General features: G+C 40.7%; 1 non-coding gene across 1 annotated transcript; it reads left to right on the top strand.

The window, feature by feature from the left end:
• The first annotated feature begins 83 nt into the window (after positions 1-83).
• trnae-cuc lies at positions 84-155 on the top strand. The gene has a single exon. It is a non-coding gene; the product is annotated as a tRNA-Glu (tRNA).
• Positions 156-15,369: the final 15,214 nt, after the last annotated feature.

Raw genomic sequence — 15,369 nt, 5'->3', positions numbered from 1 at the left:
ATAAACAATACCATGTATAAAATAGAAATATGAAACATGTGTCATAATGTTTAAATTAGATTGGATTCCTCGGTTTGACATAGTCCCTGGTGGTCTAGTGGTTAGGATTCGGCGCTCTCACCGCCGCGGCCCGGGTTCGATTCCCGGTCAGGGAACTACTGTTTTCTTCCCTCAAACTGAAATCACTTCACCTTCCTTGATAAGGACCGAACAACAAATGGGTTAAATATTAATACACCATGGTTTGACCAACATACGTGCACACACGTGCCACTCACAGCTAATAGTAGATAGTAACTTTATTGATCCCGGGCAGTAAAAAAACTTAGTAGTGCAAAGTACAAAGTACAAAAATATATATATATATATATATACCAGATATAAAAATACAAGATGAAGAAGAAAACTGTTAAAACTGAATATAGTGCAGAGTAACAGCTGTGATACACGACTATTAAAAAAGTGAATATAGTGCAGAAGAGTCATACTCGAGTTAAGTCAATTCTATTTATATAGAACCTTTCTATGGTATTTACTTCATTATTATTTTCTATGTGCTGTTTTCTTTTCTTCTTTTTTTCTACAATTATTTAATTAATTTATTAATTTATTTATTTAAGGTTTCTATCTTACTACCATGAATTATATTATTGTGGTACTTATTACTTTTAATTCTAACTAACTAATTAAATTATTTAAAAAAATATTTGTATGTTATTTTTTCTGTAACTTTACCTCTAGAGGTGGGAAGAAGGCTGGACCTGTCTCTGTGTGGGAGTGGGAAGTGATGTGTATGTGTGTGTATATATACTGTAGATAGATAGATAGATAGATAGATAGATAGATAATAACTTTATTGATCCTGAGGGAAATTCAAGTTTCCAGCATCACAGTTCCATAGTGCAAAACATGTTAGTAAAAAGGCAGTAAAAAAGTTAGTAGTGCAAAGTACAAAGTACAAAGTACAAAAAAATATACCAGATATAAAAATACAAGGAATATAGTGCAGGGTAACAGCTGTGATACACGACTATTAAAAAAGTGAATATAGTGCAGAAGAGACTGTTAAAAGTGAGTATAGTGCAGGGTAACTCCAGTAGCTTAGTCTATGAAAGTGCACTGTGTGCATTATTACATAACAACACAAACAATGACAAATATTGTCCAGAAACCCTCACAGGTACTGCATTTAGCATAAAAATATGCTCAAATCATAACATGGCAAACTGCAGCCCAACAGGCAACAACAGCTGTCAGTGTGTCAGTGTGCTGACTTGACTATGACTTGCCCCAAAACTGCATGTTATTATCATAAAGTGGGCATGTCTGTAAAGGGGAGACTCGTGGGTACCCATAGAACCCATTTTCATACACATATCTTGAGGTCAGAGGTCAAGGGACCCCTTTGGACAAGTTTTTCCTTGCCAACATTTAGTGCAAGTTTGGAGCGTTATTTAACCTCCTTCATGACAAGCTAGTATGACATGGTTGGTACCAATGGATTCCTTTGGTTTTCTAGTGTCACAATCTTGTCAGTATCATGTACAGTATGAATGTCAGTATCAATACTGATGGCTTTCATAGTTCTACTAGCTTCAACCTCCAAAATATTGTTAATGCGTTAACATTATATATATATATATCATATATATATATAACCATCTCGAGACCACTCAGAATTATCACGAGACCTCTTTGACTCCCCAAGTATGAGACATTCACTTGACTTTGCCACCTCCTGACCACCTCCTGAGCTGTTCATCATTTCTACCGCTTGGTGGCGACAGTTCACAACAAATGTTAGCCTGTACTAGAAACACAGGTCTGCAAAATGTAAAAGAGGGCCTGTTGTAATAGGTAGAAGAGTCCATAGCCTACATAATATATATTGCATATGAAAACAGCATCTACTATAAAAAAACGTCTCAGTTGTATATGAGTAAAGAGTAAGGCGTCCTTTTCACTGCAGAATTTCACACTGAGAAGACTCAGTGGAAGTGGAACGAGAGACTATTAAGTGTTTTTAACATTTGTTTTGTATAATTTCTTCAATTTGCATGTAGATACAACTTCAAATCCAATACTCACTACAAATTTGTAACTCAAATGTAATTTAGATGTAAATGTGACGATTTCCTGTCACACCTTCCGATAAAGCTTAGTTGAATTTAACCTGTTTGAGAGCAATGAGGCAGAGATAATGTGTGTTTGTGGAGCTTGGGTCCCAGAGAGCCCTCTAAGGTGGGGAAAGCTGCTGCAGGCCCTCTGATTGGACGAGGCAACAAGTTAACCAGTTCCTGGCCGGCTATGTATCTTGGCAGTTATTTTGACAGGCGCTATCATTGTGAGAGAGGAGATAAGTTGTCTTAGGGATCGCCATGGCGCCGGTGTGTCCCTCCTCTGTCCTGTTCAGACTCTCATCAACCCCTCTCCACCCCCCTCCTCTCTTAACCCTGCTTGGAGCAAAGCATTGTGGGGGACTGTTTGGTTGGGAGCAGGGTTTGTGTTGGCAGGGACCCCGGAGCTCTGGGTATCATCGTCACCCTTCAAGACCATCAAAATGTGACTGAAGCAGCAGGACAAGCTATGACCACCTCCCAAATGTCGCCGTCCGCCTTCTATTAAACGTTCTCTCTTGCTCTTTGTTTCTAACATTCCTTTTCTTCAAATTTTTATTACAAAAGGTTTCTGTGATTTTCTGCTTTTCCTTCCTGGAAACACACACATGGCTTCGAAAGATAAAAAAAAAAGGAAATCACGTTAAGGCAGAAGAGCACAGTTTCACAGAATTTTAAGCATTGAAAGAAGCCAAGGATGAGCTCCGGTAAACTTTTGACTCTTTACTGTGTAATGTTTTCAAGATGTGGCTCTCAGACAGGGCTATAATAATAATAGTCTAAGTCCATCAAACCTATAGCGTCCCTGGTTTCTCTGTCATATAAGATGTTGGACAGTATGCAGGTAGTCTCATGTCAGCCACTGATATTACAGTTTTTACGGTACTGTCCCGTCAGGGCCCACAAACTAATATAATAGAACTAATATTACTGCTACACAGAGGGGGAAAGGAACAAAAGAAAAGATAAAGCACATTTCAGGACGTATATCTTCATGTTTGTATATGTGTGCCACTGAGATCGCATGTGTGTTATACTAATAGTACCTTCAGTACACATTTAGTGTAAATTAACTTCATATTATCACATTTTAATTGTGTCTGGTGTTGGAATAGGAGATTCTTTATCATCTTTATTTGCACTGACTTAGCAAAACAAAGCAAATATCTTGCTTTATATCTTTTTTAAACTGTTATGGTCACAAAGGTCTGACCCAGCACAGGCCTTGGAGAGATTTAAAATCATTTTACTCAGACGTCATACACTTCTAGCTTAGACTACAGCCGCTGATAACTTCAAGTACACTGTGGCAGCAGGAAGCTGCATAACCTAAACACTGAAAAAGGATATGTCACACAAATGATAATTGATAGGACTTATGGGGGTCGTAATTCATTATAATGAACCAAACCTGTGAAGAAACATGCAGATATATTTTGGAAAAATCTTCCATCATGCAGGCAGCGTTTTTATCTGTGTGTTTATGGGAAGATTTAAGAAAGCTGACAGGTTGTTGTGCAATAAACCAATTAGGATGAGAAATCTTTGAGAGAGAGTTGTTATTTCCTATCAGGATTGAGAGTTCCTACTTAAGAACAGCCAACAACTGTGACAGGTACTCGGCTAAGTGAATCAACTGACAAAGCTCACGTTAGTTTGCTAATATATTACCCGTTTAGGGGATAAGAGGTAATGGGATGTGGTTGACACAGCTGACATGATACTTGATTAAAGTGAGTACATTACAAAACCTTATTCTAATAACTGAATGACTAAATAGCAGAGTTGCTAACAGAGGTTTCCTAGCAACTGATTTTGGGCTACTGAAGTATTTACTAGTTAATACCCCTATATCCCTATAGTTTGACATTTCGGGAAATAGGGGAGACCGGGGTTGGTTGGCACAAAATGTCTGCTTTCTTGACCTGCACTCATCTACTATGTTAAAACATCTGAAAGTCATTAATGTATTTGGTGAGGGTAACAGCTTTAGGCCATAGAAAGCAAAAAAAAGTTGTCTGTGGACTGAATGTATTATTAAACTGTGTTAGACAGAGATATTGGGATTATATTACAATATTGGAATAATGGTGTTACTTCTAGTTAATGGACTCAGGAATCAGGAATCAGCTATATTTTGATATAAGATGTGAAAGTCTGTGATGAGTGATGGTTGCTGGTTTACATCATTTCATCACAAAGTTGGGTCAAATGTGAGCGGGGTTGGTTGGCACACTGATTTGGGGGTTGGTTGGGAGTATTTTAAGAGATTAAAAACTATTTTGAAAGATTAAAAACAATGTTTATATTGTTAGTTAATTCTTATTATTATTTTGAATGGTCAATGGCAAAAGTAACCAGACAATCCTACTGATGAATTGCTTAAAAATGTTGTTTGGTTTCATAAATGGGCAGATATTCTATTAAATGTTCATGTTTTCTGGTTCTTGTTTGAATTAAATGTTCAAATTATTTCTATTGGATGCTTCATTTTTTGTAACTATAGCATTTTAACATTGTACCAACCAATTCAGGGCTGGTTTAATCTCCAATCATTTAATTTTAGAAAACATTTGTGTACATTAAAACATATTTGTTCATAGCTGAGACCTTAACATTTCATTTGCTGCTGGTGAGAATATTCAAACATAAATTATGCCAGAGAAATATGGCAGAGTGAAAAGCCCAGAACCACAATTGTAGTTTGTCTTGTTGAATAAACGAGAAATAACATGTGAATTGGTGTGATTTATACTGTAGGCAGGCAATTTATATGACATATTTATTTAACATTTCACAGAGCTGGGCTAGCGTTTCCCCCTGTTTCCAGACTTTGTGCTAAGCTAACCTAACTGGCTGCTGATTGCAGCTTCATATCTACCCTACAGACATGATAATGGTACTCTCATCTAACTCTTGGCAAGAAAGTGACTGAAACTAGGCAGCAGTTACTAAGAACTCCGATTTTTAAATACTTTTAAATATGACGCATCACGAGCTGGAACAGTTTAGATGCAATGGAGAGACATTTATCACTCCCTTGGTGGTCTTTGAGAGTCCAGAGTGAGTGAAAGACCACCTTCTAGGTTACCATGAGGTTAATGACCCCCTAAACACACACACACACACACACACACACCCTTGGCATACACACACACTGGCCACTTGCACCAGTCAGTTAACAAAGACAGAGAGGCGAATGAAAGTGATGGAGACGTGGCTCCATACTGTATACCATCCAACGCCACTACACCCACTGTCAATCTGCCAAGTCAGCTGAGGCACTGCAGCCATGACCTTTGACCCAGGAACTGAACGGCAGAGGGTAAAAGGTTATCAATTTGTGTGGTTTTTGTTCTTAAAGCTAAACGTCCAGACGGTGCAGGAGCCACACCTCAAGGAAGGAGCAGACGGTGTAGTGAACCTGACGGAGAGAGATGGACATTAAGCACTATATATCACCCCTCTCAAACACACACACACTCTCATCAGTGTTTTTGATCACATGACCACGGTAGGGGAGCAAACAGTGCATGGTTGTTTACCCTGCTTATCAGTGGTGTTGTAACAAGTAGAGGAACACACAGGCTGACCTCGACGCACACACATGCAAGAAAAAAGCTCCAAAAACATCTCGACAGTGTAGAGACGTATGTTCATTTTTATAACGTTACCTGACTACAGTTCATTCTAACAGAGGTCTATATTCTAACACTTAGAGGATAATGAGTACAGATCATGACCTATTAGCTAATATTACTAATAAATCTCCTGAACGCTCCTCTGATCTCATCTGCCATAAAAAAAGAGGCTTGTCCTGTACAGTAACCATCTCTTTTCAGAAGAAAAAGCTCAACCCATAGATAAAACTATGAGCCCCAGCAAAAACACTGGCCAATAAATAACAGCTATAAATTCCCATATGAACGATGACTGCGCCTGCTCATTTATGATCGTGCGATAAGTCAACTTTTCATGTACGGTATAGGTAGTGTTCCTATAAGGGCCATGTTAAAGGTAACTTGAGTGTGTGCTTACTGAGTGTTTACATGTGTACGCCGTTTGATGTGTGTGTTTCTTGTGTGTGTGTGTGTGTGTGCTCATACATACACTCCCACTCTCAGACTCTGGTTAGTCCAAGCCAGCGCCACATCAGTCCATCATCACAGATATGGCTTGTGGTTAGATAGCAGGTCTGGCGGCGCACAAGACATTTTGTCCACTCTGTCATGTTTACTTATAATGATAAGCTTTGATGGATTCCCCGCAAGCTATAGACGCCACGGTGCGCACACACACACACGCTCACATGCACAATGTCACACATGCAGAAAAAGATAAATTAACAAATACCAAATATTAGCAATATAGCTAATTAAAAACGCATTCTACTATTTATATTTAACAAAGGATGCACACGTATGAACAGATGAAACAAATGCCTCAGAAAGCCAAAGGTCACACTTGGAAGTGGTTCTGTTTTGCACTCATCTTGGGAAGAAAAATATCTTTTGAACAACTGATGAAGAAAAAGTGTTTTTAAATGATTTGGCACTATGGAGACCGGTCAAAGTGTTATGGGCACAAGAGAAAGCCAACAAGCTGTCAAGTGAGGGGAGTAGATGTGTTAACAAAACAGGTCCATGAGAAACATTTTATTAGCTCAAATGTTTCTATTCTTTGGACTAACTAGTGTTGAACTCAGAAGTTAAAGATAAAAACACCCAATATTTACTATGAATTCCCCATTTGTTTTTGGTTTAAATCAAAAGCTGTCTTTGCTCCATGTTGCACTCTGTGATCTGTTGCTCGGCCTGTGCAGTGTTTCCATTGGGTCGGTTTACTTTAGCCTGGCATGTGGCCAGACCTCAGACTGGCTCACTACAACTGTTCTGGACCAATTAAAAAGACTAATGAGGCCCAGCGCTTATCATGTCACCCAGAGGGCAGAGAGGGGGGCACCGAGACAGGCGGGCAGCGTGGCAGACTACGAGGAGAGCGGAGGAGATAATGCACCGTTGGTTGGAAGCTGATCACATGACGCTTACTGTCTCTGATTGATGACTTAATAATCAAATGCAAAGTTTAAAAAAACATTTCATAGTGACTCAATCTTCTAACACACACTTCCAAATAAGCACACACACATGCAGTATGCATAAAAACATTGACTGTTGTATAAAGAACAAATATTTGGCTTACAGTTCTCTGCTATTTTGCCACTTCTCTTTAGATGGAAAATGCAAATTTGGGATACACAGTGGAGTCTGGGTGAATCTGGTTTGGGGCAAGCAAAACGAAAACCATCGTGGCTGAGTGCTGAGTGAGATTTGTCAATCAAGCTCCTCTTTAAAGGGACAGTGTGTAGGATTTGGCAGCATCTGGTGGTGTGGTTGCAGATTGCAACCAACCGAGTACCCCTCCGCTAACTCCTCCCTTTCCAAGACTGTGATAACGTGAACCATCGAGTGCAAAATCGTGGTATCGCCGTTCGCCTCGCTCAGAGGCCATCATTACCATAATAACACTACTTTAGGAGCAATGGAAGTCAGACGGCGGCTGGCGGTACCACGGTTTTGCATTCTGCAGCTCACCTTACCGCAGTTTCACAACGTGTTGGATAACTATGGTGGCCTTGAGGTAACGAAAAAACGTGAACGGCTCTCTCTAGAGCCAGTGTTTGGTTTGTCTGTTCTACTGTAGAAACATGGCGGAGCAACATGGCGGTCTCTGTGAAGAGGACCTGCTCCCTATGTAGATATGAAAGGGTCATTCTTAGCTAACAAAAACATAACGATTCTTAGTTTGAGCTAATTATACACTAATGAAAACATAGTTATGAATATTATATTCCATTTCTGCTAATAGATCCCCCAAACAGTTACACACTGTTCCTTTAAGAAATCGGGGATTTGTTTGTTTTTTTGTTGACAGGTCCTATACCAACCACTACATCTTTAGTCACTGCATTGACTTCAATGTTCTGATCCAACCAAAACAATTTGATTAAAATGTCCTGTGCATATTTTTCAGTGCACTTGTTGACAATGCCACTATTACCAATAGTTTCTTTGTTAAATTCATATAGCGTCCACAGTCCAAGCTGTAAACTGCTGCCACAGAGTCATCTGTAGCAGTATGAAGTTATGTTATTCTTGTTCCCATGCATTCAAATCTTTTTAGAGTGCACCTTAAGTTCACATTTTGTTTTCCCCTCTTCTATTTTATAGTTATTTAAACTCAAGGACACTGCAGCCACCGGTGAAATTTAGGGAGTGCGTGTCTGACAAAGAGAGTGGGAGAAAATGACAGCAAGCGAGGTGGAGGAGAAGAAATAAGCAACTGAGAAACAACGGCCTCCTTCTTTCGCCGATTCTTATTTTACATCTCACCCCTCCTCTCGCTCTGTCAAGGACACTCTTTTCTTCCTCCTACTTGCTCGGCCGAGAAGAGGTCAGCGTAAGTGAGAGAGCAACACACACACACTGCAACCGTTACAAATCATCTCCGCCTTATCGAGGACAACACACTGATAAGTGTGTCTCCACTCCCCATCCGACAGATCCATCTCCGAAAACATCTGAGACACACGTAGGACGAGGTGGAAAATATATTTCTGTGTAACTGGCAGATTGATGCTTCAATTCACTCCCATTACTGTAAAATGAGTCAAACCAGAGTTGAATAGAGTTGAGTTGGGTGGTTTCGGTGGGTACTCTGATGTTGGGGGGTGATAATTAACAAGGTTTAGATGACATGAGCTGTGTGTGTGAGAGAGTGTGTGTGTGTTTGCACATGTTGGGAGTGCTGCACCTGCAACTAATGATGTGAAACTTGCCAAAATCATCTGCTGCAGGCCTCCACGCTCCACTCACTCCCCTCAGATCAAACTTGCACCTGTTGACCCATACCATCACACACACTGACAAACACACACACACCTTTTACAGATGATTTTTTTTGGCGTGACAATAGCCATTCCACCACTCAGGGCTAAGTGCCTCCTTAACCTAGTCTCAGGCAATTAATTCCCTGATTTTCCCTCCAGTGAATTCACGTCTCATGGACTAATACCAACCCTGACATCATATAATCTCTCTTTTATGGAGATACAGGCTGACGAATGTCAAAAAGAACGTAACCTCAGATTTATCTTCAACCTAAATGACATAATATCTGTCATATACAGTTTTATCAGGCCGAGAGTGTGCCAGGGGGGATTGATTTCTAAGGAGTGAGGTTGAAAAAGGTGTAATCTGTGATTCCCTGAAGTGGTGCACTTTTTATTTTTGTTAAGTGGAAGTCAATCACTGCGGAGATAATGCAACATACATTATGTTAGATAACAAAGTATTGCTACCTTGGGACATATTAGATGCAAAAAAGACATGCTATTTTTATAGAAGTGGATGAGAAGATCCTCCTATGGAGATGTTCAGCAGTTTTGATAAGAAGCAGCTCATTAACTGCACAATTTATGTCTGCTGTGGATGAGATATGTTGTGTTTATTTTAGGCTCAAAGAGACTGCAGAGTCTATGAAAGTGGAAGATTCTTATAATAGCAAGATGTGATGCACACAAGCATGCAGTTTTGTATGCATTTGGATACTTATGTTTTTTATAGATGAGCAAGATTTACCAGCTGTGCAAATAAGAAGAGGATGCAGTCACTGTGTCGTCACCCGTTGGTTTGTGGACTGACGTAAAGTACAACTGATCGTGAACAAGACATTTTTAGGGCGACCAAAATGCTACAATTAACTTTCATGAACTGAAAACACACTTTGAAAGGGTTTAAGTTGTATGACGAAAACAACTTCCAGACTGGACAACGCTGTGGTAGCGACCTGTCGATCACAACGTAGCCACGCCCTAAAGCATACCCTGCTTTATGGTCCATTTGACTCTAAATGAGACCATAATCTACTAAATGAACATCATGCTGTATTGAAGAAGACTTGAAAGTAGAGATTGAGACCATAAACTCATGTTTACAACGTTTACTGAGGTAATATCAAGTGAGAAGTAGGCTCATTTTCTCATAGACTTCTATACAATCAGACATATTTTTGCAACCAGAGGAGTCGCCTCCTGCTGGCTATTAGAAAGAATGCAGGTTTAAGGCACTTAAGGTGGCTGTAGATATAGGCCTATACACTACTAGATCAGTGTCTGGGCCGTTGCCAGGATTTTAGAAATACTGAGGTCATGAATCACCCCATACATTTATTCGGTGAACTGTTCATTTATGATTTTTGTACTTTTTACTAAATCATGTTTCATAGCTTTCTCCACACCAGCAGAAATTAAATTCTGAACGAGAAAATGCTGAAACCTTGATTTATTTAATATCTATTCATTATTTTTATTTGCCTAAATGTAGTAAAATGTAACAATTTGAGTGTTAATTGAGTATAAAAATTCTGGCCTCAGCTTAAAAACACCCATGTGTAAGTTTCTAATTGTAGAAACTCTCCCCAAATTCGCAAAAAGCACGTGCGCATTCATGACGCAACCGTACATCCTCACCTCTGTGTGTGTTTTCGTGGTGGACGTGCGGGGCCACTGGGTCGAGGTGGGCTGGGTCCGTAGTTCCCACAGCCTGTGTGGAGGCAGCCTCTGCTGCGCTATCAGCCTCCGTCTCCGGCCCCCCAGCACCAGCGGGCCCCCTGACGTCAGCCATGGCCTGATAACGGGGTCCGCAGCGAGCAGTGGAGGGGCGGGAGTGGGGGTGGATGGAGATGGAGGGATGAGGTGGAAGGAGAGCGGCCGGCAGGGAGGGAGGGAGCAAATGGGGTTACACTAACAGAGCCAGTGGTGGATAAGACCCTCAGACAGATAAGACAGAGCAGAGTGTGGAGCCTCTTTTGTTTTCCACTGCTCCTCCTGTCTGGTGGCTTCTCCCTTCTCCTCCTCCTCCTCTCTGACATTCCCTCTTTTTCTGTCCACTTTCAACTTAACGTAACCAATTTGTTAAACTTTTCTCCTCCACCACCCCTCCTCTTCTTTGTCCAAACAGAAATATTCACGTTGTTATCGGGCTTGTGCACTACGACCGTCCCTGGATTGAGGCACCTTTTACTCCTCTCGCTTCCTAATTGTGTTTTTGTTTTCTCTTGCAGTGTTTTGAGAGCAGCCTGTCTTTGACTGACAGCAGAAGAAAGTTTTTGACACTAATGAAAAGTTCTCACACTTGTTTCCAAATCCTCCATCCTTCTCCTTCATTCTTTCTCCATCACACTCTTCTTACACCATCACTGACCACACTTTAAAGGGAGAGTTTGGGTGTTTTGATGTTGGGTTGTATGAGGTCAGTGTATTAACTGCAGTAGATGACGGTCGGCACGCCCCCAGTTTCGAGAAGCAGACAGGAGTTACCGCACGAAACCAAAGCAATGTACTGTTGTGGATGGAGCCGGCAGCAAAACATATTTTAGCCACCTAAAAGAAAGGACCACCTAAAAAAAATCAATATCAGTTTAAGTGTATGCTATATTTAGACTATTTTAACCACTTTACCTTGTCGCCAGACAGCTATACAGTCTATGTTTCAAACGGGGAACTGAAGCCGTTATCTATGCTCTCACCAAAGCAACCAGACTCCACTGAAACAGTACCTAATTTACCTCGCAGAAAACGCAGTGATCAGGCTATTAAATAGGCGTTATCAGTTACTATAAGCCCATAGATGTGGGTCAATAGGGGCCTACTACACCAACTAGTAGGTTTTATCATCTATTCACATGGTAGATCACCAAATTAAGGTATAAAAGAACACAACAGTGACCTCTAGTGACCGTAGTAGTTATGACAGGAGCAGAAGTGGAAGTCAGGCGCTGTAGTATAGACAGTATGAAACTCCTTAAGGGGTGGAGGTCGGGGATGGGACACAAAACACAGGGTTTTCACCCAGGAAGCCGGAGTTCGCATTCCTGTGTGAAACCAACAATTATTTTAACCTAACACAATGTTTTTCCCTAAACTTAACTAAGTGTTTCACAACATAGTGGGCGTAGTAGGCCACTAATGACTGACATCTAAATTACAGTTTTTTTCAATGGAGTCTGGTAGCTTTGGTGAGAGCACAAATGGAAACGGCTTCAGCTCCCTGTCGGAAAGGGCCTTTCTTTTAGGTGGCTAAAATAAGTTTTTGCAGTGTAGGTAACACACTGACTATGGATAAGTACCTCATAGAACCCCACTTCAAATCACCTGAACTATCCCTTTAATCGTCTCTGCATGAACTCTGCATGAACCCTTCAAAGACACCATTGTTTTGATGATGTCACCTCACCTTTACCTAACCTGATTCTTACCCCTAACTTGCCCCTCCACGTACAAACAAGCAGCTTTCTCTTTGCAACTGAGCCCCACGTATCAGCATATTAAACACTGTCTTTGCATTTGTGTGTGTGTGTGCTCCCTATTTGCTCTCCAGGCCTTCGCTATAGCCTGCGGACTTTGGCCACTGCTTATCACAGGGAGAGGTCCTGCCTGGGATCCCTGAGTCTTTGCTGCTAAAAATACACTGCTCACATACACACACAAACATGCGCACACACTCTGGGTATCATGGGGCACCCCGCTATGAGTCTGTCAGTCAGATACAAAGCCAATATGATTGGTCAGTGGTGGATTTTGCACATGGGGCCCTGATTAAAACGAGTCACTCACAGAACTCCCCTTGGATTTTCCTCAATTTTATAGCCGGCATTTTGAGCAAGCAACACCCAGGAGTGGAATTTCAAATATTAGCATACAAGCGTCAAAGAAATATTCAAACGTTTGTGTGAGTAGCTTTACAAACAGCATAGACAAAAGAGGTTTTGATAATTGGGTTCTTATCATCTGTAATTGAGTGTTGTGTGATGTGTTTGCGCTGCTCCTCAAACAGTGTGAACCAAGAGTCCAATTCAGCACTTGAGCCCATCACTTATGAGAACCTGCAACTGAGGAGTTAATAATTTATTCAGAAACAAAAAAACACACTCCTGGTTAATGGTGTGTGTGTGTGTGTGTGTGTGTGTGTTAGTCAGAAAGAGAGAGAGAGAGATGATGTGTGTTGCTGAAGCCCAGGTGTCTTGCTGAGCAGACTTGTGTCGCCCCAGTGTGACTCCCTGACCTTACCTGATCAAACACACAACACACTTAATCTGCAAGCATAACATACAGATACGTTAGAATAACACACAAATCCACACACTCACATACTTACACACACACACACACACACACAGGAGCATGATCCCACAAGAATATTGTACCTATTTATAGAAAAATACATTCTTAATGTGCAGAAAATGTACAGATACAACCAGAGATCGCATGATAAAATCCTTAATTGAACTAAAATGACTTACTCAAACTTAAAGATCTTGTTGATAATATTTTCACATAGTCAAATAATGTTTAAAAAAATAATACATCCATGGAGCTTTTAGAAAGGTTTAGAATAAAAGCATGGCTTTAACTGAAATTTTTTTTTTTAAATTATGATTGTGACGTAATCATTTAAAAATGTTGGCGGGTCCGAAATGGATGTTTTGTTTATCTCTGTGGAAGATATCTGATGTTTGGTTCCCACTTCTAACAAGGCTTGTGAGCCAATAGTATAACAACATTGGTATCATGTGGTGTCTCTGTCTCATCAGTGATCAAGTTGCAAGTTAGTGTGTTAGTGTAGTGTGTTTGACGGTAAGCGTCCGGCTTCAATCCAATCCCAGGTGCTCAGCGATAAAAGGAGGCTGTCTCTGCCTGGCCGCGCTGACACTGGTGTCTCCATCAGGCTGAAGGATACGTGGATATTTACCATGGCAACAAGTGACAACTGACATTAGCACATATTAGCTGTCTTAGCTTAATCGTCTGAACAACAACAACAACCCATATAATTACAATTTGGAATATTTAAACAAAATCAACAACCATAAAATATGCAGGTTTTTCAACGAACGGCAACCACTTGTTGTGAAGTGAATGCGATGGAACGTAGGGGGGAGAGTGCGACATCTAGTTGGTGAATGTTATCAATATTATCAATAGCACCTTTAACTAAAATATTATTATTAAAGCTTAAACCTCCCAAAGTGAACAAACTAGTTCTCGCACTTTCATAGGACACAATGTGAGACAAAAAATGTTTTGCTTATGTAGGATATATGATATAAACTGAAGTTAGTGGATAGAAAAAATGACCACAGTCCCACAGAGAGAATAAATTCAAAGTTTTGACATTTCAACATTAGAATGAACGCAGCTGAAACTGTTTTGTGGCGTGAGTTGAGAGCAGAGCTTTGTTTTTCCCCGTGGGACAATTAGGTTTACATACAGCAAGTCAAACGAATGATACTGTAAATACAAAAAAAGCACAGCAATGAATAAAAATAGCAATAAACAAAACCATGTTGAGAGGCAGAGAGAAGCCAGATGCCAGGGGATGTCCCATTCACAACTGATAAGCCCAAATTATATTTGATTTAAATAGTTGATGGAATAAATCTTTTTTGGTGCACATGCTGTTTTGCTTACTGCAAACTTGTGTGGCTCATCATTCAGAAAAGTCAGCTGGTTTATGAAATAGGTGTCAAACAAGAAAATGTAATGGATAAACAACACAGAAAGGACTTTGATACTTATCAGACGTGATCAGAGGTCTTTAAGGAGCCCGTTAGACAGACAGTGAGTTAACATTGATTAGAACTGTTTCATCATTATCAGTGCCACATGAGTGGATCCATGTTGATCAATCTGATCAGATAAAACATGGTGACGTCAGCAGGAACAGATGCAGACAAGATAATACTAACTTTCTGCTTACTTTGCAAAACAGCTGATGAAGAAGACCGAGGAGTACGACTGAGATGTGTGTGTGTGTGTGTGTGTGTGTGTGTGTGTGTTTCCCATATCGACAGGGTATTCTGCCTCCTGTGTTTTCCTGCTTCTCCATTTGAAGTCTTCTTCCTGGAGCCAAGAGTCTACTAGCCTCGGTGTGTGTGTGTGTGTGTCTCTGTGCGTGTTTGTGTGTGCAAGGAAGAAGGGCCGAAGGGCCAAAGTAAGTCACCGACCCCCAACTGATTGAATCTCTGCCCCAGCCAAGACGGGGACAGTTTTCCTGGTGCCTGGTTTGGACACACACACTCGCATGCACACACACTTTCCTCAGCAACAGTCTGCCGCTGTCCACCACCACATACCAGCATCTCTATCTAGTACCTCACCCAACACCTCCTCATTCATACACACTGAAAACAC

This window comes from Sebastes umbrosus, chromosome 18, assembly GCF_015220745.1.
Source record: "Sebastes umbrosus isolate fSebUmb1 chromosome 18, fSebUmb1.pri, whole genome shotgun sequence".
In the NCBI taxonomy this organism is placed as follows: domain Eukaryota; kingdom Metazoa; phylum Chordata; class Actinopteri; order Perciformes; family Sebastidae; genus Sebastes; species Sebastes umbrosus.
Note: the sequence above shows the minus strand (reverse complement) of the source record. Positions and strands in the feature narration are given on the sequence as shown.